A 25,097-nucleotide genomic window follows, 5' to 3' on the forward strand; every position below is an offset into this window, starting at 1 on the left:
TGTCACTGGAATACATTTTGAACTTTGTAATTCATACAAAGCTACAATTTCTTATTGATTATTATTATTACTTAATTTCTCACAAACCAAAATTTATGAATATTACTCAGGTTTTTTTTATATAGTTTTTAAGGCTTTATAATGCATTAAATGTACCTAAAACATTTTGCACAGTACTGTACATCAGAGAAAAGTGAACACACAAAGTTCAATTCACACTCAAAAGTGAGGTTTGAAATATGCAGGGTGCATTTCCTGTTGCCAGAGGTAATTTTTTTTTTTTTCCCTTTTGTCCTCCCAGAGACGGTCTCACACCCTTCTTGTTCACATTCTAAAGCCACTTTTCATCCATAAATCTCCAGTGTCCAGACATCTGGAGCCCATCTTCACACTGTGACACACAAGCTGCTCTCACGGGCGCTGAGCTCACTCACACAGCCAAACGTGGTACAATTCACTGGTTTCTCTCATTACGCAAGCATACACACATTCCAGCGAGGGAAGTGAGATCCGTTAGTAGTGGAAATGTCTGCAAAACCAAGCATCACGTTTCTTTAAACAACTGTAAGCACCTCGGTGTGTTTCAGTCGGTAATTCACTTAGTGTGGCTTCAAAGGCCGCTACCGGTGACCTAAATTTCACTGGGATGGTTTGTGGTTCCAAGTGTAATATTTTCAACAAGCAAACAGGTGCAGCTGCTGGCTGTGCACCAAAACTGAGTGCACTTGGGGATTTTAGACTTTAGGGAGAAAGGGAGAAAAAAAATTCCCATCACACCTGTGTGCGATGGGTCGTAAATAAAACAGACAGTAGTTTTTGTGAAACAGATGTATGTGAGAAAGTGCTCCGGCAAAGTGGTGATGCCAGAAGATTTGGAAAGACGCTGTCACCTTTGAGTAGTGAAGGATGGAATAGGCAGATGCAGCATTTTTGTTTTTGCTTTGACTAAATGATCTGTGGATGCGTGTTTCCAACAAGGAATAAGAAAAACACCTCTGTCTAAGCCTGATCCCGTCAGATCTCAGAAGCTAAGCAGGGCGGCATCTGGTTAGTACTTGCATGGGAGACCTCTTTGGAACCCCAGCGGCTGTGTGTTTCTCCAGGTAAAACTGGAGTTGCGTCAGGAAGGGCATCCGGCGTAAAACTTGTGCCAAATACCAGTGCGGATCTGGCTCTATCTGCTGTGGCAACCCAGAACAAAAAGGGAGCAGCTGAATGGGCAACAAACTGACAATAAGATGATCAAAGTCAACACAAGTAGTGAATCAACCCAAAACAGTCAATTGTTTTTCCCTAATTTAACCTTTATTTGACCAGGTTATTCCCATTGAGATAGAGGTCGCTTTTGCAAGGGAGTCCTGGACAATTATAAAGTTTCCAATTCACATAACCTATATGTGGGAGGAAACCAGAGCACCCGGAGGAAACCTGTTGTGTGGGCCGCTGAAGAGGAGGTACTGCGGGCTTCGGGCACAAGAGGGCGCTGCCGCATTGCAGAACCAACTGGGAGTGACAGCTGTCACTCATCACCCCTGCCAGCTGTCACTCAGCCATCACCACAAAAGCCGGGCAGCATCTCCGAGCAGAGCAATATACTCAATTGCAAGGCTCTCACCGCAGAGGTGGAGGCGTGCGGACAGGGCGCGGCTGCAGCTCCTCCTCCTGCTGTCCTGGTGCTGCATACAGACGTTCCACTGGTCGTTCAGCGAACCCCCCCCCACTGTCCCCTGAAGCATACATAAGTCCCCCGGAACCGTACGGAGGTTGTGTAGAGACGTGCGCAGACTTCTTAATGCAGTGTTCGCTCGCTTTTGCACAGCGTCCCGTCATGTACGTGTCAGACTCGAGCTGGGTGGCTTATGTGGTTAATTTGCTTCGAGGTGAGGCACGCGCCTGGGCTATGGCGCTTTGGGAGCAGAATTCACGGCTCCTAACGGTGTATACTGAGTTTGTGAGGGAGTTCAGACTGGTGTTCGATCACCCACATAGAGGTGAGACCGCTTCAACGGTGCTGCTGTCTATGAGACAGGGGCGTCGGAGTGCAGCCGAGTATGCAGTCGACTTCCGCATCGCGGCTGCGAGGTCCAGCTGGAATACTGCTGCACTCCGCGCCAACTTTGTAAACGGACTGTCTCTGGTCCTAAAGGAGCATCTGGTGGCTAAGGACGAGCCGCGGGACTTGGACGGGCTTATTGATCTAGTTATACAATTAGACAATCGGTTAGAACAACGGCGTCGGGAGCGAGACGAAGGACGTGGCTGGGCACGCGCCGTCCCTCTCCCTTCCGGGTCCGAAAAGGTTCCGCCCTCCCCACAGCCTCAGCGCTCCGTGTGGCAACAGCTCCCCCTGCTGACGTTGCTAGGGAGACGAGCAGGGCCAAAGGGAGATCAGATGGCAGAATGAGGAGGCTGGCCCACGGGGAGTATTTTCTCTGCAGCTCAAAAGAGCATATACAGAAAAAACTGCCCCAAACGGCCAAAACGACAACACTCGCCTTTAGAGACTGGGCTAAGGGTGGGTCATAACATTCATGTGGGACGTACACGCCTATCTGCACGTCTCCCACTTACGATCCTGTGTGGGGATCTAACCCTTCAGGCCCCAGCACTGGTGGACACGGGGTCAGAAGGGAATCTGCTGGACAGCAGATGGGCAAGGGAAGTAGGGCTCCCTCTAGTGGCGCTCCCTTCACCATTGAAGGTGCGGGCACTAGATGGCACCCTTCTCCCTTTAATCACACACAAGACACTGCCAGTAACTCTGGTAGTGTCTGGGAATCATCGGGAGGAGATTGAGTTTTATGTGACTCCTACCTCCTGCGTGATTTTGGGCTTCCCGTGGATGATAAAACACAATCACCGGATTGATTGGCCGTCTGGGGTTGTGGCTCAGTGGAGCGAAACCTGCCACCGGGAGTGTTTAGGATCCTCGGTTCCCCCCAGTGTGACGGCTAATGAGGAGGTTAAAGTCCCCCCCAATCTGACGGCGGTGCCCGAGGAGTACCACGATCATGCTGACGTCTTCAGCAAAGATCTGGCACTCACTCTTCCCCTGCACCGTCCGTATGATTGCGCCATTGATTTGATCCCAGGCGTTGAGTACCCATCCAGCAGCCTGTACAATCTCTCGTGCCCAGAGCGCGAATCAATGGAGACCTACATCCGGGACTCATTAGCTGCCGGGCTGATCCGAAATTCCACCTCCCCGATGGGTGCTGGTTTCTTTTTTGTGGGCAGAAAGACGGCGGACTCCATCCATGCATTGATTACAGAGGACTGAACAAGATTACGGTTCGCAATCGATACCAGTTGCCCCTGTTAGATTCAGTGTTCACGCCCCTGCATGGAGCCAAAATCTTCTCAAAGTTGGATCTTAGGAATGCATACCACCTGGTTTGGATCTGGAAGGGAGACGAATGGAAGACGGCATTTTACACCCCATTAGGTCATTTTGAGTACCTGGTCATGCCGTTCGGCCTCACTAACGCCCCTGCGACATTCCAAGCGTTGGTAAATGACGTCTTGCGGGACTTCCTGCACCGATTCGTCTTCGTATATCTAGACGATATACTCATCTTTTCCCCGGATCCTGAGACTCATGTCCAGCATGTACGTCAGGTCCTGCAGCGGTTGTTGGAGAACCGGCTGTTTGTGAAGGGCGAGAAGTGCGAGTTTCACCACACTTCTTTGTCCTTCCTGGGGTTCATAATCTCCTCCAACTCCATCGCCCCTGATCCGGCCAAGGTTGCGGTGGTGAGAGATTGGCCCCAACCAACAAGCCGTAGGAAGCTACAACAGTTCCTCGGCTTTGTGAACTTCTGTAGGAGGTTCATCAAGGGGTACAGTCAGGTGGTTAGCCCCTTGACAGCCCTGACCTCCTCCAAAGTCCCCTTCACCTGGTCGGATCGGTGGGAGGCCACATTCAGGGAGTTGAAATGCCGGTTCTCGAATGCACCGGTTCTGGTGCAGCCTGATCCTAACCGCCAGTTCGTGGTTGAAGTGGATGCCTCTGACTCGGGGATAGGAGCCGTGTTGTCCCAGAGCGGAGAGTCCAACAAGGTTCTCCACCCATGTGCCTATTTTTCACGCAGGTTGACCCCGGTGGAGCGGAACTATGATGTGGGCAATCGGGAACTCCTTGCGGTGAAAGAGGCTCTTGAGGAGTGGAGACATTTGTTGGAGGGAGCTGCGGTGCCATTTACGGTTTTCACGGACCACCGGAACCTGGAGTACAAGCCAAGCGGCTGAACCCCAGGCAAGCCCGCTGGTCACTGTTCTTCGGGCGTTTTGACTTCCGGATCACCTATCGCCCCAGGACCAAGAACCAAAGATCGGATGCCCTGTCCCGGGTCCACAAAGACGAAGTCAAAACAGAGCTGTCGGATCCGCAGGAATCCATCATTCCTGAGTCCACTATCGTGGCCACCCTCACCTGGGACGTGGAGAAGACCGTCCCAGAGGCCCTGGCATGGAACCCGGACCCAGGAAATGGACCAAAGAATCGCCTCTACGTCCCACCAGAAGCCAGAGCTGCAGTCCTGGACTTCTGCCACGGTTCCAAGCTCTACTGTCATCCAGGGGTGCGAAGGACCGTGGCAGTGGCCCGGCAGCGCTTCTGGTGGACGTCCATGGAAGCCGACGTCCGGGACTATGTCCAGGCTTGTACCACCTGTGCCATGGGCAAAGCTGACCATCAACGGGCACAGGGACTCCTCCAGCCGTTACCTGTACCTCATCGCCCCTGGTCCCACATCGCTGAGCTTACTGTGGGAACTGAGGGGTCCTGAGCAGACTGAGGGAGGGGGGGGGATCTAAGAGTGGAAATCTTATTGATAAATAAATGCAAAAATCCTCGCACAAAGAAAAAGAAGCCTCAATACAGACAGCATCACGAGGACTGACTAATGAGTTGATAAGTTAGAAGACAACCACTTAAAATATCCCAAGAAATTTGGAGTTTGTACTTTTCCCAATTACTCACCACCTGTCTTCATGCGCGTCTGTGCGCAAGGGTGGACTCATTCAGCCAAGGCTCAGTTTGTGGCTTTAAAGTTATGGGTGCAATCGAGTCAAGTCTCAGTGCAGTGAATCAAACGTCGACATACAGACATCAGCAGTGAGGTCACCAAAGTCATGCAGAGAATACAAAAAAAGAATCTTTAAAAGCAGCAGAAAACTGCAAAGGAGTTAAAGAATTAAAAACGCGGAGACGGCGAATGGGAGCGGAGGCCATGGTAGAAGGTGCAGGCAGTTAGAGGGAAAATAAAAACAGGTAGATGGTTGAATAAAGGTGTGTGGCAGATATCAGTAATCTGTACATTCAATCCACAAGATCCAAATTGTGTCCTTTTTCATACGTCGGCTCCAAAACAGACTGCATGAGATTAAAAGAGTCTATGATATTCAGAAAGTCTCTGACCGAAGGTCTGGTCTCACAGCAGACATGCATGTTAAAATCACAATTAAAAAAATGATCATATTCAAGAGCGACACCCGACACAAAGTCTGCAAAATCCCGTAAATCCTTGTTACATTTCGGTGGACGATGGACCACTGCATAGAGAACAGTCACGGGGAAGTTTACCTCAAACAGTTGGAGCTTGAAAATGGAGCAGATGACAGCTGGAGATCGCTGGCAGTGAAAGGTGGATTTAAATATTGAAGCCAGACCACTTCTGGCGGTGATACAAGGGGAGCTGAAGAAAGTGCATCCAGGAGCAAGGAGCTCGGAAAAAGGAGCAAGTTCACCTTCACTGAGCCAGGTGAAGTAAAGAAATCATTCAATAAATACATTTTGTTGGTAATTAAAAGTGTCATATGAGGAGAAAACGCGCTCAGTGAGCGGAGATTTTGACAGGCCACACCGCGTCTCTCGGTTCAAACACACCAGCTGGTAGGAGGCAGCAATAGGTGATTTGGGTCCACGGAACACCAGCCACTGTCAAAGCCGCCAAAGTCTGGGAACACTGGTCAGCTCCATTGGTCTCTAATCCTCCTCAAACGCAAGACAGGGGGAACATAATAATACATTTTATTTATGGGTGATTCTTAGACTATGGGCACTTATGTCCTTTGATCATATTGTATGAAAAACAGAAAAAAAAGGGGAGATTTCACACTTTTATAGTTATCTTTACAATTAAAGTGTTTTAAGAAATTTGTTCTAGTAGTCTATGATGACTTTTTCACCTTTTTTCAGCATCATTATATGCAAATATTGCTGTTTTGTGCTTGTCCCACACCCAGACTTTTGATCTTCAATGATAAAAATGAATGGTAAAGAAACGTTTTTTCTAATGTTTTAAAATATCTCTGAATAAAATATCAGTAAAATAATCAAAACATAACTGGGGTATTCAATGTCATACAGCTGTTGTGATTTTTTTTAAACAAAATGTAGTTGTCCCACACTATTGCCGTAATTTCCACCACAACACTGTAATGTCCCTTTAAACAGTTTGTACGAAAGATTGTTTGGGTAGTTTCTATGGAGATAAACAGTGACAGAGCACATGTATATAGCGCCAAACCACAACAAACAGTTGTCCCAAGGCGCTTTATATGGTAAGGCAATGGTGTGGTGGAAATTACATTTACAAGGCCAATAGTGCCCGTAGTTAAAGAATCACCCTTATAGTGCCCTTTTCAGAGACCTCAAAGGGCTACAGGTTAAAAAGATAAAATAAGTGTCAAGGCTCAAGAATGCACGGCACAGATAGTGGGAGGACATAATACGCAGACTCAAAGACACAGTACTAGAAGTAAAAAAATAAACAAACAGGCTGGAGTACAGTACACGGGAAGGCAGGCAGCTAAGCAGAGGTACAGGTAAGTGCAAGGCAAAAACATGGTCCAAAGACAGGCTGGGTTCAAAAACACAGAGAAACTGTAACATGGGCTGAGGCAAAAACAAGGTCCGGAAAACAGAGCAAGGTTGATACACTAGGAGGCAAAAGCAGGACAATGACTAAAGGCTGGGACGTGGATACCAAAAAAAAAAAAAAAACTGGCAGGGGAGTAGAGGAAGTGAAGGGCTTAAATACACAGGTGATGTAATTAGGGGAACAAGATGCAGGTGTGGAAGAAAGTTCTGGAAGGGAGGCGTGGTCAGGTGAATCCAAGAGGAGGGAAGGGATGCAAGAGAGGGGGAGTGATCAGGGCAGACAGAGACAAAGATGAAACAGGCAGGTGCAAGAGTGTGAGTGTATAAATGAAGCAGATGGAGACAAAGATGCAACAGGCAGGTGCAAGAGTGTAAGTGAACACACGGGGGAAACAGAGACAAAGAAGAGACAGGTGCAAGAGTGAACGTGAATGAAATACAAACAGTGACCAAAAGTAGTGACTAATAAAATAATAAACTCAACACATGGCTAAAGTGTAAAAGATAATAAACATAACAGAGTAACCTATAGATGAACAGCATAACTGTAGAACAGAAAACCCAAGACAACCGTATAATGTGCATAACAAAAATGGAAGGAAACAACTAAAGACTATATTATACGAAGCAGAAAATAAAACCAGAAGCAAAAGCATAACAATGAAAAAACAATAACTGGACAGAAACTACATGACTAAGGTATGAAAAACAGAGAATACAAAATAAACAGAAAACAAAACCAGAGACTACAAAATACGGAACAGAAAATAAATGATTACAATATAGAATTGTGGAAAGGGGAGAGAAACAAAACACCACCACCCCAGGGCTGAAACCTGACAATAAAAGCACAAAATAAGGCAAGCAGTCATACTTTAAAATGGTAAGTGGTGGGGATTGTGGTTTGAGGAGATGGTTGATGGTGGAGAAAAGCTGTTTGGAATTTCCTGGAGTATTTCTGATGACATCGGAGCAGAATTGTGACCTTGCCTCTTTAAGGGACTGCGAATATTGTTCTTGATGCTCCCAGTAGATTTGTTTATGGACAGTGAGGCTAGAGGTTTTGTAGTGGCGCTCAAGGGCCCACCCTGCTGCCTTCATCCTCAGCAGCCCATCTGTGTACCATGGCGCTGAACGGGTGAAGGTGACTGCTCTGGTTTTGACAGGGGCATGGTGGTCCAGGAGGCTACTCAGATGGCTGTTGTAGTATTCAACTGCTTCGTCGGCTGATGAGAAATGTGTGGAAAAATGTTGAAAGTCTGCTGCCAAGTGTTCTGGGTTAATGTTTTTGAGGTTTCTAAAACATATTGCATTTGGGCTTGGAGAGATTGGATGAGGATAGCAACGCCATAGAATCGACCTCGCATCTAGGAAATGCAGACCACTGCAACGATCAGACATCTGGGCAGACCTAAAGTGAGCCTCAAACGTAGCCCAGAGACCACTGCGTTTGGCACGTCTTCTCTGGTGTCTCCGGCGGGCCAGGTAGAGGGGAGAACGCCTCAGGAATGCTGGAATTTCCATGAGGGATGGAGGAAACCTCCCAACAGTTCATATTTAAGCTTATCACAGAAGCCTCTAATGTAGTAAAAGTAAGTCCCTTCGGCTGCTCCCTTGTTTGCACTTGGGGTCACCACAGCAAATCCAAGATGGATCTGCATGTTGAATTGGCACAAGTTTTACGCCGGATGCCCTTCCTGACGCAACTCCACATTACATGGAGAAATGTGGCAGGGGTGGGACTTGAACCCGGAACCTTCATCTCAAGCAAAATTTGATGATCATAAGTGAGTAGAGACGATACCTCTTGACAGATCAGGTAAAACACCAAGCACACAGCAGAGTTAAATGTGTTAGGCCTCTAACCACTAAAATATCAAATAAAGGATCTGCTTACTAATTTTACCCATTTGCACGTTTCTTCAGGATCTTGTGTTCAGTATGAAAGTGGAAAAGAGACAATTTAACTACAAGAAGCAGCTGTTGAACAAATGTGATGTTTGTAAATTTGAGCTACTAAGTTGAAAGATGAATCAGAAATTTAAGAACGCTTTGTAGACTAAACATTAAAATGTCAAAAGAATGTAAAATTCCATAATAATGTTTCTGAACAGATGTCTTGAAATACCACCGCTCCTCTATGATTTTTTTCAGGTTGACATTCCGGACTCTGTAGCGTGTTGAGGGTGAGAGTCGACGACTCCCCCTGAACAGAATGCCAGTCCATCACAGGTTACATTCCCAGCCAAGGACCCATTTGCAGATGGGTGGACTGTGACATTGTGCATGAAGTATATTGTCCAAGGACACAGACAGGGAGCCTGAATCACACACCTGGAATCAAACCCCGGTCTATACATTGGCAGCTCAACTCTTATCCCACAGACTGACAAATCCAGGGATATAAAAACGGATAAACCTGAAATCTTGATTTGAAAAGGTGGAAAAAGAAAACTATTGGTTCTTTTGCTGAAGTAAAGATTTAATAACTGAATTGATCATTTAAAAATAGTCCAATTTGAAGCATTTTTCATCCCTTATTTCCAGATTTGAAGTTTGCAATGATTGATATTGGTGCAGTTATGCGGCTTTAACTACTTTGTGCTGCTTTCTTTTTGTCTGAAGCTGGTGCTGATATAAAGGTCGATGTTGCTGATCAGAAGCACCAGTACCTCAAAAGCTGCCGCATGGAAAAACACAATGCAAGAGAAGGAAATTAAATTATGTGAACGCACCGTACCATGACTGTTGTGCTCACAGGGCACAGTTAAAGCGATGTATAGCAACAGATAGTTAAAGGAAAAAAAACATCTGTACTTCAGATGGATTGGAAAAAGTCTTCTGTGAAGTGTTTTTCCTTTTACATCAGCCTTTATTGCAGCTCCACAAAGGTCCATCTCCAGCATGGACCACGTTTTATACTCCAGCGTCTCTGCAGGGACACATGGATCTGTGCAGAATGAAAATCAATAACGGCCCTCTTGTCATTATTTGTTATGAACACCACACAGTTCGAGCCTCCGAGGGATGAGGTCAGCGTATCTCTTTATTTTCAGCAGGAATAAATGATCTTTGGTGTAGGCTCGCTGTGACCGCAGCGCGAAGTAAGTGGATTGTTTGACATGCAAACAATGCCGCAGAGTGAGGAGCAACCTTAAATCAGAGCCCATGTGGGAGCCATCTCCCCTCTGTGGCGTGACATCACCTCCATATTTCAACACTCTCGCTCCCACCCAGCATCAGCCTGCTGCACTATGGAGAAAACCTGAAGAAATATCTGATATTCTGCGATGCACCTTCTGTTTTCTTGCCAGTTTGGAACAAGCGTAACCCCCGGTGTGTTTATGGTGCAAATCTGGACTGGCTGATCCAGTGAGCTGAGGTTGAACAAAAGCAATATATTTCTGAAATCCCAAAGCTTTATGATGTCAGCAGAATGCAGGCACATGACGCGTTTCTATGGTGACCTCTCCTTCCCCAAAGTTTCTGGAACTTTGGTTTATTGGGTTTCTGGACCAACAAGCTTTCAGAGAATTCGTAGTCTCATCCTCAGCCATCTCTCCATGCATGTGTTGTGACAAATATTAAAAACACAGTAGCAACTATGTAAAAATTATTACTGAATTGATCACAAGTTAGAATCAAAAGAAGAGAATGAAAGTCATCAGAGGGCTGATGCCCACCTTATGCGCTCTGCACACCACAATATAAATGTACATTTGTCTGTCATGATGGATTTGACTATGTCTGACTTCATTATGAAGTCATTCATACCAATCAATCACAAAAGTTTTGCTGATCAATATGTGGTTTAGGCCAGGGCTGTCCAAATCAGTTCTTGAGACAATCATGAAGGAGAAAGAACTTTTCAGTTGATTCTCGTACAAAAATACGTTTTTTTTTAAAACCATGTTTCCTTTACATTTGACCAAACTACTCCAAAATCTAAATATATGCTGTAGATCATCGATCAAATCCATCCATCCATCATCCACAAAAGCTCATAATGGTCAGTATTTGTGAGTGACTGATGATGACATCACAAAGCAGGGGTCACCAACCCTGTTCCTGGAGCGTCCCTGCCCTGTATGTTTTCCATGTTAACCTACTTTTTTTAAGTGGTGTCTTCCAGCTGGTGATTGGCTGAGCACACCTGATAGAGTTAATTGTCTGGGAGTGGATCAGGAAGAGTTAGAAAATATGCAGGGCAGGTGCCCTCCAGGAACAAGGTTGGGAACCCCTGGTGTAGATGGTATTGTGTTTGTTACATTTCAGTGCCAGGAACTAAACAGAGGCCAATTTCAAAAGCAAGACAACCAGGGTAAAATTTGAAAATTCAAGGTGCTTTAATATTTACAGGTGATGCAAAAATAACAAGCAGGTGTGAAAGGGAACAACAAAAATACAGCTACTAACCCTAACTCAGGGTGGAGGAATCTGGAAAGGTGAGATGGTGAGGAGAAAACCGCTGACCAAAAGGAGTGTACATACAAAACTGGATACTCACAACCACATGCCATAACTGGTAACTCAGGAGACAATGGACCCACAATGGAAAGATAAAAGGGAGTGGTTTAAATAAACTGACAAAATGATCAGCAGGTGCAAATAATCAGGGACAGGTAGATGTGCTAACTAAAGGAAACACAAGGGGGCAGCAAACAGATACATCTACTAGCAACTGAATTTTTCAATTTCAGTTCAATTTATTTTCATTTTTATAGTGCCAAATCACAACAGAGTTGCCTCAAGGCACTCCACACAAGTAAGGTCTAACCTTACTGACCCCCAGAGCAGCAGTGGTAAGGAAAAACTCCCTCTGAGGAAGAAACATCAAGCAGACCAGACCCAAAGGGGTGACCCTCTGCTTGGACCATGGTACAGACATACTTTACAGAACAATTCACAAAACGAATATACAGGAAAAACTGTTGGTGCACAGGACAGGAGGGTCTCCAGCACAAATACCACACCCATCTCTGGATGGAGCTGCACCTTAAACAGAGAGAAAAAACAGAATCAGTCATCAGAAAGACAAATACAGTATAATTTGCCAGCATTAAACAAGAAAAACAGGAAATACTAAGGTGATCGCTGGCTACTAGCCCTAAACTTCAATAAAAGACCCAGAATTTATATAAAGTTGAAGAATGACACATAACCAAAATACACCTCAAGTAATAAAAAGCAAACACAACATAACTGATCAACTCACAATACTGAAAAATCGATGAACCAAAAGACAAATGCAAGTAACTGACATACAAAACCACTGGAAGGGCAACAAACAGAGAGACACACCCACAACACACACACTGAAATGAGACACATGACAAACGCTGGAGATCCACACACACACACACACACACACAAACACACAGACAACTGACACAGACGCATACTGAGGGGTGTACCCAAACACAAACCTGGTGCGGAACACACACCGAAACAAGTACCTACACAGGCCACCGGAGACAGACACAACAGGTGCACAAATGCAAAAAGGACTCCGAGCAGACCCACAGAGGACAGACATGACACAAAAAAAGTAAAACCCTGTGAACCGAGAACACCACAACAGTGTTTGCTGATTCACGTGCACTTACTTGTAGCTCTCTTAGTTTCAAAGTTATTATGAAAAGTGTGATTTTCAGACAAAGTCAGTCATATGTCGCATCAATTAAATATACAATTCCAAGCTACTGAAGATGTTGACATGACAAATTATTAAAAAGAAAACATTCCTGTCAGTTTTGTCTCTTCTGCATTGTGCCTAATTTACAATTTCCTTTTTGACTTGAAATCAACCTCATTTGAATTCATTTTGAGTTCATTTTCAATTCAGACTGTAATGAAGGAGTCCATCTTTTTTTGCAGTACCTCATCAGGTCAGATATTTTTCAGTGCTTGTGTCTATCCTTTGTCGTGCTGTCATTTGTCTTGTGAATAACTTGATGTGGAATTTCCTGTAATGCTGTAAAGATGACTAAGCTGCAACAAATCAGTTCCACAGCTGAACTGGATTTTTTTTTAAATATATTTTGGATCAATAAATTAAATATATCCTGACTACACTTAAGAAATTGATTTGAACCTTCAATGTTTTTCTGTTTTTGTTTTTGTTTGTTTGGTTTTTTTTTTTTGCGTGTGAACCTTTGTTCATGATTTGCATTGATACTGAGTCAAAGACATTATCTTTAAAAACCATATGGTCTTGATATCTACTGTAACTTTGAAATGAGGCTTGTATTATGATAAAACAGTCTTTAATGTACAGATCCTGTTTATCAATAATGCTGGCCCATGTTTAGTATTTGATGACGTCTAATGTTTCTTCCCGTTTAATTTTTTATATTAAGTTTGTCTCTCCGTTGAGGGATTTCCAGTCCCTCTGCCTGACCAGCAGCAGGTGTGGTTGAAGAAGGCTCGAGATTTTCCTAAACTAGCGGCTTTGAATCGATTCTGGAACTGTGGTTATGTTGTGGTCTGATGGACCGAAGGATGTGAGTTTGAGTTGTGGCTTTTCTGTTTGGAGATTGTGTGATCTTCCCTGTGTAAGTATGTTTCTTGGTACTACATCAACAGTATCAGACAAATTTAAAGTCACAGTCATAGTCTTTGTTTTTACATTGAACCTAAGCAAATCTTTAACTGTGTAACGTAGTTTCATGATGCGTTTTGTATATTGTTGTCATGGCAATCCCTCAGCGGTGAGGAAGATCATCGCTTGGTGGATTCCTGAACTGGATGGTGGAATTCTACATCCACAGTGGATCTAGAGATGCCTGTGCATGGGTTTGTTTAATGTGTTCACTGTGCTACAACAGCCACTTGGTCCTTGACAGATACCTTAGCCTGGTCCAATGGATGGGAAATCCCAGACAATGGTGGTCTGAGGACTTGCTGCAGCCTTCATCCGCCATTGTGGAGTTCTTGTTTCACCAGAGCCCTGTCAGCAGACTCATGTTCAGGTTTCCTGTTGGGCCTTCATGGTTACCATAATGGCCAATAGAGGGCGAACACAAGGTTCACACCATATTTCACCCAAACTGTTGTGTGGGCCGCTGAAGAGGAGGTACTGCTGGCCCACTACCACCAGAGGGCGCCCTGCTTGGAGTGCGGGCTCCAAGCACGAGAGGGCGCCAGACCCAGAGGAAGTGACAGCTGTCACTCATCACTCCAGCTGTCACTCATCTACACTACTATATAAGCCGGACTGCAACTCCACCTCCCCGCCGAGAAATCGACTACCAGAACCAAGGTAATTTCTCTGCTGAATTTAAACTGTGACTTACGTCTGTTTGCAGCCGTAATCCTGTGAAGACCCAGAAGAGGGACAAACAGGAGCTGCACGAGTGTGTGTGATTTGGAGGTGGAGGTGCTCCCTCCTAACGGTATCTGGACTATATATTACTGAGTGTGCGGACTCACACTCACACATCATATTTCTGCTTTCTGCCAGCAGTACCAGGGTCGACAGTCGAAGACAGAGGCCACCTGGGGACTCGGGACTTGGCGGCTCCGGTGTTCTTCAGGCCGTTGGTGGTGGAAGCCGTGTGGGACGCGGCTTCTCTCTCGTCGGGCGTCTTCTATCTTCGAGCCTGCCCACACTTCACCTGGTGTTTATTGACTGTGAGATTAAGACACGTTTCGTTGTGTAATATCACAACATTAAATTGTTACCTTTTGGCTTACTCATTGTCCGTTCATTTGCGCCCCCTGTTGTGGGTCCGTGCTACGACACCTTCCCAACACAAACAGGCAATCCCTCACTTGATCCATTACCTAGGTGTCCCAACTAGGGGATGGATTTTGAAACCTGTTTCATATGCAATACGAAAAGATAAGCACGATATTTTGTGGATATTCCTATGAATTTCAATGTGCATGTGCAATGTACATTTCACACTTATCGTTCAGAAACACGTTGGGGTTAGGGAGAGAATAACAAAAAAATATGCTTTTGGACTGAAAATCTCCCACCATATTTCAACAGCATCATCAAGTCTGCCAGCTGATGAATGCGTGAGATACGGCCCAATATTTTTGCATTACTTTACATACATTTTTCTAAAATCTTTTATGAAGATAACCTGAACTGTGGTTAGCTACAAGCAAATACAGGCTTAAAAGAGCATGTTTTAGACTTTTCTTACATGCATTACAGAACTCCATGACTGACACACGCACAGATACACGCACTTGGAACATTGTGCGGTTTGTGTGACATGCACACATAGTCACCAGACCAGAGAGGTACACGGTGCAATGACTGTTTGATCAGTGCACCTTTAGCTCCTGCTCATTTAAAGTGACAGAAATAGAAATTGATGGGACCTTGAAGGTGCTGTATCACTAAATGTTGCACTGGCTCCAACATTTTCAGACCTAAACAGGGCTTCAACACCCCCCCCCGTGGCAGGTCTAATGTGTCGCCATTTGGGAAAAGGCAGATATATGATGATTCTAGTCCACTCCCATTCTTTGTCAGGGGCATTTTAACTCTCTGAATGTTGTTTTTGGAGGAATCTCTGGAAAGCTACTACTGTTCCATAACTGGATGCAAATAAAATTGCTGTCTCTTTATAAACGTAAGGAGAGACAATGGTTTCACAGGGTGGGACTCAACATGCACAAATAGGAATCTCATACACTATATCTGCACACACAGCCGTCCTAACTATTAGTCCATGAGCCAGTCATGAATTTTGACCTAACTGGTCCCACTTAAGGGGTCAAAAGTTAAAGTTGCTCCAATTTCAGCAAAAAATGATGCAAATAATTGATTGAAATTAAAGAATCAATAAATGGAATAGTTGTGACTGTGTTGAATGTTTTGTCTCCAAAGTAAAGGTCAAACAAGGTCAACATCCATTGAATTCTATGACATGTGACATATGTTACCCTGTAACATGATAACTAAGCGTGACAGATGGTGCAAACTATTCCTTTTTAGAACCCTATTAACCCAAACAATAATTTGCATATTTTTTTACTGAAATTGGAGCAACTTTAATATTTGACCCCTGTACAATTGAAATTGACCTTTGTCACCATTTTTGCTGTTTTGACCCCATAACTCCAGAACATTCCGTCATAGATAGTTCAAAATGATTCGAGCATTTTTAAAGTTTGACCTCTGTGTAATTCTTCATTGATCCCTACCTGGCTACAGCTACCACCTTGGGATGGTTATCATACATTTTTGTGTAGGCCATGGTACACTGAGGCTGGATTCTAAGTGTCGTTTTTTACCCTTAAGTGGTACCGAAAACATGCTTGGCCCATGGACTAGACGGACACAAGGGACAGAGGGACAGAAAAGGTGTGATAGCAACACATAGAAGGTGGAGGTGATGGTCTAGTGGTTAAGAAGATCATGGGTTCAAATCCCCACCTGACTGGAAAATCACTATTGGCCCTTGGGCAAGGCCTTTAATCCCTTATTGCTCCCAGTGTGTAGTGGGCACCTTGTATGGCAGCACCCTGACATCGGGGTGAATATGAGGCATAATTGTAAAGCGCTTTGAGCGTCTGATGCAGATGGAAAAGCACTATATAAATGCAGTCCATTTACATAGAAGGTGTGTTGATTCATGTTGTGTACGGTGCCACTGCACCACTAAATCTTTACAGGAAAAACAGCTGTTGGCCCCCATATTAATGTTTAAAATGCCACTTAGAGCACCACTAAAAAGCTGGAAATGACTTGTTCTGTTTCTTCTTACCCGCCTGCCTGGGTGGTTGCCGTTGTACGAATCGTCTTGTCCGTCCAGCTGTCCATGAGTCTTGCAAGAGCAACTCCTCCTGAACCTATTGGTGAATTTCAACCAACCTTCACACCATTCTCAAGGTCAGTCATCCACGCATTTAATCTCGAGGAGCAGGTGAAAACATTATAAAACTCAATACAAATACATGTAATTTGGTCACTTTTCAAAGGGGTCAGACTTGTCAATAAAGTAAATTTAGTGTACATTGATTCATTTCAGGTCAGCTTGGTGTATAAATCTCATCATTCCAGGCAATGATAGCTATCAGATGGCCGTTAGAAGCTAGTTAGAGACAATAAAAAACCGTTTGATTTCAGCAGAACAGCATACAGACCGAGCATGTTTTGACCGAGCGGCCAGTCACGGTAGCACGAATTCTCGCTTTCGGATTGGTCACTTTGCCGAAGTGACGGAGCGCCGATCTCGAGAATAGCAGCACACCACATGAAGATGCTAATGCTAATTGCCACAATAGCTAACAGAAGCTAACTGAATCCTAAAGAAACTAACTGAACTTAAAACACTAAATCTGAATCTTTGTGGATATACAACCGTCTGCACATAAAAATAAATTAATATAAAGCAAACTGAACATACGTCCTCCTGAAATGCTAACGCTAACTGATTCAGTTTTTTGTTTTTAAAACCCTGAATCTAAAAAAAAAAACAAAAAATGTGATGTTGAAACAATAGCAGGCTTATGTTTAATCATGTAAAATAAGCAGCTTGCTATAATATACAGCAGAAATAATGATTTTGTAGTGTAAATAAGAAACAAATATGGAACAGATAACACAGCCCAGATCCACTTGTTCATTAGACACACTGTCAGCAGCATCCTGGGAAAAGTACGTTTTAATAATCATCTGTTTGAATCAAAGAACAACATCTGTTAACGTGCTGTTTGAAGCCCACTGCATCCGCTGCTAAACTAAACAAATCCATATACAGTACGCCGCTCACATGTTCCTGATTTGATTCTATTCAGACAGACCATGCTTTGTCTCTAGCTCCCTAATGACGTTTCATCTTCGACAACTCAGAGAAACATTAGTGCTTTTGTAGTTGTGTTTGTTTATGTTTTCCAAAATGTCACTTTAATTGCTAATCAACAGCTCTGCGGCTTCCAATGCCAGCTGTGAGGACCCCATCCCTCTCTTCCAGGATACAGCTGTCACTTTTTGACAACTGGATGTTTGTGTTCTCCCTCCTTCTCAAACCTGCTTTCCAAACGGATATGCTGGGTGTGGGGTTACAGGAACTACTGGAGACCACGTCAAGTTTTCCAGCACCGGCACGCCATCACCAGGAATTTGTGTTGACTCATGTCACAACTGATTCACAGGTATTGGATCCAAGTTCTTGACTAACATTAACAGCGTAACATCATGAGTAAGATCACAAAGATCCTGGTTTTCAGACACTTCCTGGACTGGGTCTTGATTGGAACTTATACAGAGATTCATTTATCTCAGCAATGACATTCATGTCTCTGGGTCCTCGGCCTTTCAAATTGAGACATGCTTGGGAAGAGCATCTGGCATCACAAAGGAGGTGGCAGAGGTGTTGGATATATCTTTGGTACGAGGATCCTTGGATACCCCTGGAATCACTTTGTGTCACATGAGCAGTTACTTAGGGACATGATTAGAATCGCATTGTGAGGGAACATCAGATACAACATTTTGATCGTGTATCGTGTTTATCTGGGCATGATCCAGCACACCACAGTTGCTCAATTCAATTCAATGTATTTAGACAGCTCCAAATTACTACATAGGTTACCCCAAGAAACTTGAATAATGTCTAACCTTACACATCCCATGAGCAAGCACACTGGCAGCAGGGGACATTTACAAACTCACTCACTCACAGGAAAAAACCTCAGGCAGACCAGACTCAGTGGGGTGACCACCTGCTTTGGCAAACTATGATACGATACGATATGATACGATACAATACGATACTTGGACTTCAAGTGCTCTGCAAACATTTCTGTTTTAAAAAAACTACCAGTAAGAAATAAAAACAAACAACAAGAATAACAACAACAAAGAATTTTCACACATGCAAAGACAGAAATGTTGCAGCTTTACAACCATATATACACATTAGAGTCACATTTAGTCTTAGTCACATTTAGTTATTCTCATATCATTTTTGTTAGTCATGTTTAATCGACTAAAAGTCTCAACATTTTAGTCTAGTTTTAGTCACAGGAGAACTCAAGGTGTTTTAGTCAAGTTTTAGTCAAAACATTTTAGTCTTTTTCTATGTATTTCAGAGATAATTTTTGTTTATTCATTCCAGTTGACTTGTGTTCCGCAGATGAAATATTGATTAAATGTCTGGAATAACAAACATCTTGAATGAATTGAACTGAATTGAATGAATGAATCTTCAATGCAACTTTGCTAAAAGTGTCTTGTTTGTTGATTCAGTACACATTTACAAATGATGCACTTGGACTGATGTTTTCTATTTATTAGAAACACCAACAAAATAAAATAAAAACTGGTGTTAAATAATGTGACTCTTACAGCTAGACTCTTATAGCCGAGCAGATTGAGAGGGATATAAATGTAAAATGTTACTTTGGCCGTGGTGTCCCCCACAATATTCGCGCCTTGAGTGCTGCTGCAGCACAGCTGTGCTGAGACTGTGTGTGTGTGTGTGTGTGGGGGGGGGGGGGGGGGGGGGCTGAGCTGACACTTTGATACCGGTGTCGCAGACCCAACAGTCGCCCTAAAAATCGGTTCCCCCGATGACGCGGCTCACAGATTAACATCTCATTTCTGTTTCAAACTGCACTCCAGTCATCATCTGTCTCAGCGACATATATCTGAAGCTTTTCTACAACAATCATTTCCACATAAATTCAGCATTATTTCATAATAAAAGGCGGCAGAAGCCATCAGAGCTAAACGAGCTGCTAGCTGATGCGTTCACTGCGCATCAGATATTTCAAAGCATCACGGAATTTCGCCTTGTTTCTCTTTCAAACGGCCTTGTTTCTGCTTAAAACTGACTTTAGAATGATTTAAGAGGTTTTACCTTCATCATCTGATGGTTAATAATCTCTTTAATCCATTTGATTGCGTTGGGTAAAGAGACTCCATCTCAGACGTGCTGCTGTGGTCCAAAATGACGCATGCGCAGATGCAAAAGGCGGACCAATTTTTAGGGGTGGACTGTTCGGTCTGCAACACCAGGATAAGTTCTCTCCGACGGAAAGGGTAGGGTGACCAGATGTCCCACTTTGTGCCCAAAATTGAGATGTTTTCTGGAGCTGTTATTGACAGTCAGGCTTCAGTTTAAAAACGTGTGGTTAAAACACGCATTTTTAAAACATGCATTTCAACACTGAAGTCTTACTGTCAATAACAATGCCAGAAACCATCTCAATTTGGGTCACAAAGTGGGACAATCTGGTCACCCTAGGAAAGGAGGACGTCTCATTTTGGGGAAAAACAGCATTGGTCGGTTGTAGTATGTCTGTCTGTCTTAAAACGTTTGGAAAGAGGTGTCATTTGATTTAAAATGGCGATTCGCTTTGAAGTTATTGATTCCAGAATGATCTGTCTTTCCACCTTTACTCGACAGACAGCCGCAGAGCAAATCCCACAACACACACAGACACGGAGCGGATGATATTATCATTATTATTATTATTTTCATGAGGGACAATAACTTTAGTTACGAACCAGAGAAGCGAGAGATATTAATGTTCCAGTCCATGGCAGAGATCCGCATCGTCGGCTGCCCCACAAAAAAGGCACGTTAATGATGAACAAATAAAAACTGTCCGTGTACAGTAGAACAACTGCTGGCACAAACACATGACAGCTGGACTGGATGTTATGTTTCTTCTTGTGTAGTAGACGAAAACGAGGAGGGAGTTTTTGTTTATTTTTTTATTTCTTGCAAAACATTTTCGTCAAGTTTTTATTCATCAACAATAACTCACTTTTACACAGTTTTAGTCTCATCATCGCCTCGTCTTAGTCACTGGAAAAAGGGTTGTTGACGAACATATTTTGTCTGACAAAATTAACACTATTAGAGTCCAGCAGTCACAAAGACAATCCCTTAATAAAAATATAGCCTACAAATAGCCTACAATTGGTAAGTCAGTGATCAAATCCACTTCAGTCATAGAAGGAATATTCTGCAGAATTTATCCATATGATGCCTCTAGAAGTCCTCAGCATACTCCTGTCATGTGCCTCAGTTTTGAGGGCCACAGCAGCTGAAGAAGCTCAAGTGGATGCTCACGTTTCACCTGACTTGTTACAAGATTGTTACTTTTGAGAGGTGGGGTTGGGGGAGTTGGAATCAAAGTACAAGGGCAGTTCTGTGGTATTGTGGACGTGGGGACTTGTGACACCATGCATGTTCCTGTATCTGACCTGACCTGATTTGGTTTTGGTACATGTTATTAAGTGGATGTTCCTGTTATGTGTCGACGCGGGTTGAGGAGCGGACCTGCGTCTGATGGAACCCAGCACCAAAACAACCAGAAAGCGGTTCCAATAACAAAACAATTTATTTTCCCCCTTCTGTGCAATACAAAGTGTACAAACATAAAAATGCGTCTGTCTGGCAGAGTGAAGGACGGCGTGCTCTCCAGCGCCCAAAAGGATCGAAGCCCGGCGCTTCTGGACCCACGTTCACCGCCAAACACCCCCCAGGTGGACACGACAAACCGACTCTGCGAAGGATAGAAAAGGTGAGGTAAGTCAGCAGCTACAACTAATATCCTTCAAAGGCACACACTATCAGCAACACATTCAGGTCTGAATTTAAGCTTTATGTAAATGAGCACCTTCTCACAACAGGTGGAGGATCATCAGTCCGCACGCCACGGCCGTGAGAAGCAAGCTGCACAACTCTCATCAATATTCACATATACTGCGTAACAAAATACCAAATTACTGTTAACAATTATTCAGACAATTAAATCACCTCTGATGTGTGCTGACAGCATGTGTCCCTCACCCGTCCTCCTTCACAGGCACGATGTGTCAAACCCAGGCGCGGTCCTCAGCGTCTCACAAACGAACACCACAAGGTTCGAGTTCCCGGCAGTTCTGCTTGAATCACACATGGCTTAAATGCAGAACGCCATCTCATTATCTGCTTCAGCTAAAAGTCTTTAAGGTTGTACGTGAGCACCATCCACAGGTGCTGCACATCACGTTGATGAGGGTGAAGGACTCTTCTGCCAGCACCTTCTCCACAGACAATAAATCAGTTTGCATACCACCTGGAGAGCAAAGAAAAGAAAAGAACACCAAAATGTCCAGCCAAACCCCCCCCCAACACACAACAGTTCCCTCTTGAATTTATTAAATTTGAGGAACATCATGGGATACAGAAACCAAAATGCTAAGCATTTCCTGATCACTGGAGAAGAAGCTAAATTATGGCCAAGGTTGGGTAGGATTACTTTGAAAGAATACATGTGGATTACATGTATGTATGTACATACATTTGGATTACTTGTAATCTGATTACATTTGGATTACATTTCAAAGTAATCCTACCCAACCTTGATTATGGCATCCAGAACTGGGTGCAAATCTGTCTGACTTTAGAAGAAGAGACAATATGCTACCCAAAAACTTTCCAACTTTGTTATTGTTTTTCAGTTATGTGGAGAAATAAATGCTTCCATGACATATTCTTACATGTCATGCTTACACAAGGTCTTCCTTGGATGCAGGAAGTCCTATATAGGCGCTGAGGCCCACTGTGCTGGTATTTATCTGCAGACTCAGTAGCGTGAAGGGAAGGAGAGTCTATGAGTCCCTCTGGATGTGATGCCAAGATCAGTACCCAGTTACAGCTGGCTGCATGGGAACAATACAGATGAATTCTCTTCAGATTGTGTGACCAGAAATCAAACCCAGATCTACATGTTGGTCACCAGTAGTTCTTTACTGTGGTGAATGGTGCACCAGTGCATATTGCCAGATCTGATGCAGGTAAAATATGTGAAAGTTGAACAGTTTCCAAACATTTCCATGTTGCTGTACCTAATTTTATATACATTATATAATAAAATAAATTTCAACAAACTTTAGAGTCACTGACTGTGAAAGTAGAAACAAAGGGCAGAGTACTATTTTGAAATAGTTTTTTTTTTCTTGTCAACTATTTGGATTTTTTTGTTGTTGTTGAAACCAACAAGGGCCAAAATGCTGAACTAATAAAAGAAGAGCCACCAAAATTCCCTTTATTTTATAATTTTTTTGCAACTTAAAACAGTTGCACGAAAGGATAAATTCTCCAGTGTGTGACACACATAGTAGATGAACACACACTAAGCAGCCAAATAACTGTGTCACAAAGCTTCCATTCATTTCACTTCAGCTCAGAATGCAGCACTTCAGCCTGCAGACATGCTTTGTTTGTGGTTTCTGCATGTGTTCCTCATATGTTACACTTTCAAAGCACAAAAAAACAGCAAAAAAAAAAAAAAAAAAGTAAGATGAGCAGGAGAAAATACAAAAAATACCCGTTCTCATAGGGGAAAAATATGACAACACCCTTCAGTCTGCTATCTGAGGAATCATTGCTACTTTGTGGTTACAAACCACATTCTGTGCAGCGACACGGTGTTGACCCATTTCCTGTGCAATGCTGTTAATATACTTTTAAGGCTGCACTATGTACTGTTTCTTTGGTCTTAAAATATCCATCCATCCATCCATTTTCTTCCGCTTTATCCGGAGTAGGGTCGCGGGGGCAGCAGCTCAAGCAAAGCATTAAAATAATAGCTTTCAAATGATTTTGATGGTACAATAACTTATGCAAATAATGCAAAATTGTTGAAAGCACGTGTCACACATCAAATCAAATACTTCACAGAGGCGCAGTTCAGCCAACAGCCAGTAGGACAAGTTTGGACATCAAGGTGAACCACCGACTAAAGGAAAAAGAGAGAGTGACCGAGGAAGGAGCTCAAGAGTGAGTATCACATGTACATTTACGAGTTGGCAAGAGCTAAGAGAAGCCAAGGGAAGGTGCCAAGTTGGCCTTGTTGCTATTGGATAGTAAATCATAACTTTGATTAGTTGTGATGTTGTGCTTGACGGTAGACTTATTTTATAGTCTACATGTACTCGTCCACCTTTTTCTCTTTTGATGCCGATACTCAAACCGGTAACAATTAGAACCTGGTGTATCTTAAAATGTTTTTTTTTTTTTTGGTTAAATTGTATAGGGCAGATGAGTCTAGGATATTGGAGTTTAGCATCTAACTGATAGACTCAGTGTGTACTTCAGGCTACAAGTCACTAAATCTACATTGTTCCAGTCAGGGTGCTGAAAAGGGGAGAACAAGGAGTAAAATTCTAGGGGCCTATGATTGACAGAGGTCCAGAGAAGTCCCTAACACAATTATAATACTGAGAAAATAATATGGGGGTGGCCCACTAAGATTTCTTTTCATGGTGCCCAAAATCCATAGCAGCGCCCCTGGTTCCAGTCCACCCAGCTGTAAAGTGGTAACATCCTTGGCTGGGAAAGTAACTTGCATTGGACTTGCGCCCTGTCCAGGGGGAGTTATAGAGTCTCAGTGGCTTCATGGCCTGTATAAGACCTACTACCTTCTACAGTATACATGTTTCCATGTCAGCTGTACATGGTGGCACCTTCTTTACTTTTCCTTCACTGGATGATTACTTACTCAAATAATGTGGATATGCAGCATTTGCAGAGTGGTTCCCATCCAGTACCCAAGGTGGTTCCATCATGTAGTGGATGCTTCCAGACCTGATTTGAACTAAATGGATGCAATTATCTCTCAGAAACAGCTATATGGATTTAATTGTAGTATTACACCTATTCTGGAAGTACCACATATTTAACTGCTCTCATTGACAAACCAGACACAGTTTTCAGTCTGTCTTTTTCTTGTTTGTATGATGTTAATTTTTCTCGGCCTTCCTGAACTCAACTTGGTTACACAACCTATTACGCCTACATTATATTACATTAACTCTTTAAATTGTCTGCAGTGCACCTGCCTGTTAGTTTGTAGAAATTATCTCATGACCCGATTTGTTTCTTGTGCTTCTTGCTGTTTCTTTTTTGGACTCTGCTTGTGTTCCTGCACCAAAGGCTGCACATACAATGAAGAAAGCAATCCCATGACTCGTCCTCGGCAGCCTCCCCTCACTCATTATCTGTATGTTCAATACATCATACGTGGGTTATATATATATCCTTATTTAGAAGAATTTAACCTCATAAAACTTAAATTCTTTTGCACATTTTTGTGAATGCATATATTCCCAGTGGCCTACTTTTGCATCGAAGAGCTAAGAGACAGTGTAATGTGCACTTATCTGTTCCGAGTCAAACTGATCTACACCTTTTCACCACGCATCTGTATTTGTGTGAGATTCCAGCTGCTGAGGTTCTCACGAGGAAAG

Source organism: Thalassophryne amazonica, chromosome 8 (genome assembly GCF_902500255.1).
Source record: "Thalassophryne amazonica chromosome 8, fThaAma1.1, whole genome shotgun sequence".
Classification (NCBI taxonomy): domain Eukaryota; kingdom Metazoa; phylum Chordata; class Actinopteri; order Batrachoidiformes; family Batrachoididae; genus Thalassophryne; species Thalassophryne amazonica.